Source organism: Schistocerca americana, chromosome 3 (genome assembly GCF_021461395.2).
Source record: "Schistocerca americana isolate TAMUIC-IGC-003095 chromosome 3, iqSchAmer2.1, whole genome shotgun sequence".
Classification (NCBI taxonomy): Eukaryota; Metazoa; Arthropoda; class Insecta; order Orthoptera; family Acrididae; genus Schistocerca; species Schistocerca americana.
In genome coordinates, this window is record NC_060121.1 from 240,726,322 (window position 1) to 240,728,847 (window position 2,526).

At 45.8% G+C, this 2,526-nt stretch overlaps 1 pseudogene; it reads left to right on the top strand.

Annotated features, from left to right (window-relative positions):
- The first annotated feature begins 555 nt into the window (after positions 1–555).
- LOC124608139 lies at positions 556–673 on the top strand (annotated as a pseudogene).
- Positions 674–2,526: the final 1,853 nt, after the last annotated feature.

Below are 2,526 nucleotides of genomic sequence, written 5' to 3' on the forward strand. Positions count from 1 at the left end.
CCTCGTCAGGTGATGCTGCTATCGCCTGGACCGGCTTATATCCATATTAGGTCGATGGTCGTCAAAGAAGAATTTGCAGTTATTTACTAAAATGTACAAGGTGAATGTGGGTGACAGTAAAGACATTGTCCTCACATCAGGAGTTCAAAGTAGTGGTAATATCTGAAAATCCACGCATTATGACACGAAAGTGTTCGTTGATGTCAATCTGTTGTAGGAATACAGTACATGTTTTAAGCTAAAAAATTATGTCATTTTCGGAGAACAAAAATCTCCTCTATACAAATCAACATGGATCCACTCAAATCGCTCTGTTCCTCCAATAAATCCATAGCGTTGTCGACAACGTTGCCATTAATATGACAACGTTCAAAAACGCGTTGTCATCAATATCCTCTTCCTACATACTGTAGCAATATAACAAATATGAAGACGAACGTAATTAACACAGATGCTGCCTGCTAAAAAGCTATAATAGGTGCTAAGAGGAGTCCTCGTCCCTCGGGCAAAGTACCGTTTTGCAGCGAATATAATGAGCTAAGTGATTATAGATGTGCCAACGGCCTTGCCGCAGTGGTAACACCGGTTCTCGTCAGATCACCGAAGTTAAGCGCTGACGGGCTGGGCTAGCACCTGGATGGGTGACCATCCGGTCTGCCGAACGCTGTTGGCAAGTGGGGTGCTCTCAGCCCTTGTGAGGCAAACTGAGGATCTACTTGATTGAGAAGTAGCGACTTCAGTGTTGGAAACTGACATACGGCCGGAAGAGCGGTGTGCTGACCACATGCCCCTCCAAATGCGCATCCGGTGACGCCTGCGGTCTGATGACGACACGGCGGCTGGTCGGTACCGTTGGGGCCTTCGTGGCCTGTTCGGGAGGATTTTAGTTTAATTTAAGTGATTATAGATGATTCATCCCAGAAGTTAAAAACAACACAAATGTCCTAGAATGGATTGATAAGAGTTGGGATAGAGAAGGGATTTGATTTAAGATGTTAAGTAATCCGCTTACCGGCGCCCGATCTTTTTTAGTGCACTGCTCTGCAAACTTAAGGACGAGCTCTATAAAATAACATAACACGCTAACAACTCGGCAGAAACAAATGAAAGTGTGGGAGCATGTTCCCAGAGATCTCCCAGCCGCGCACAGAAAACTGCACGTCATATGGTGTGAGATCAGCTGAGTGTAGCGCCAGATGCGGCTGGCCCCGCGACACCAGGCAGCTGAAGGAATGGGATCCATGTCTCAGTTAGTAAGTAGTTATGGTACGCTATAGTGCTATTCTTGATTAAAATATGGTCTGGAGATAACATTTGGATGCATTTTCACGTGGAGGAATCATTGGGAAACTGGAGCAAGGACAAAATGTGACGAGTATAGCCCACGACTTTGCTAGTGCCCTCAGCATTGACTGACGTATTTGAGGAGTGTTCCAAGCCACGAGCACTTCTGCCCGAAGGAGAGGAGGTGGTGAGCCATGGTCAACTACAGCAGCAGATGACCACTACATTCTACAACACACAAGAACGGACCCATGTTAAACTGTGGGAGCAATGGCATCCACATTTAATAGGACTGAAAGGCACACAAGCTCATGCTCCATACTGGCTTGGCGACTACATGGGCATGGTCTCTCTGCCTGATGACCGTACATGCGTTCCGTCGACACCCACATATAGCCAGCACCGTTTGTGATGGTGCCAAGGGCCGGCCGATGTGGCCGATCGGTTCTAGGCGCCTCAGTCTTAAAAAAAAACACTTAATGCGGAAGCATATGAACACACTTTACAGATTTGTGCACTGTTTGCGGTTTGGGGACGATGACTGTATGAACATAACAATGTACTCTGCCATAAAACAGTATCCGTGAGGAATGGTTATTGGACAATAGCATTTCTGGAATGGACTGGCATGCCCAGAATCCCAACATGCTCCCAGTGGAACACCTTTGCATTTGGTTAAACGGTTTACTTCGCTACACGTCCCAGCGTCCAACGTCACTACCTTCTTTGGTTTCGGCTCTTATGGGGGAATGGGTTGCCATTCCTCAACATACATTCAGACTCTTCAGTTAAGTGCCCCAGCAAAGTTCAAACCACCATAAAGGATAAGGGACGACAAATCCTATGTTAATGTCAACTAATAGGTGTCCAGATACTTTTGATCAGAGAGTGTATGGCACCCAATCAGAAGCCCTAGCAGAGGCTTGTTGGTTGAAAATTACCGCCTCAAAGGTTATTGGAAAGAGTGTTCACACCACCATGGTTAAAGATTGTTATTATTCGTCTGTCAACTTTTTCTCTCCCTGAGTTGCTGCCACGCAGATTCAGATGAAAAGTTTCGCCAGGAAAAAAACGCAAGAAATGTAATGGAAAGCAACATATGTAAGGAAAACGAGCATGGAACCTTTTTCTCACTAGTTAACAGTGAAGTCGGCAACTGTAACAAGCTCTGGCTGTCTTCATCTCTCACATCTTCAGCAGATGGAGACATTAGCTGCGACAACAGAGCACGACATTTTGACA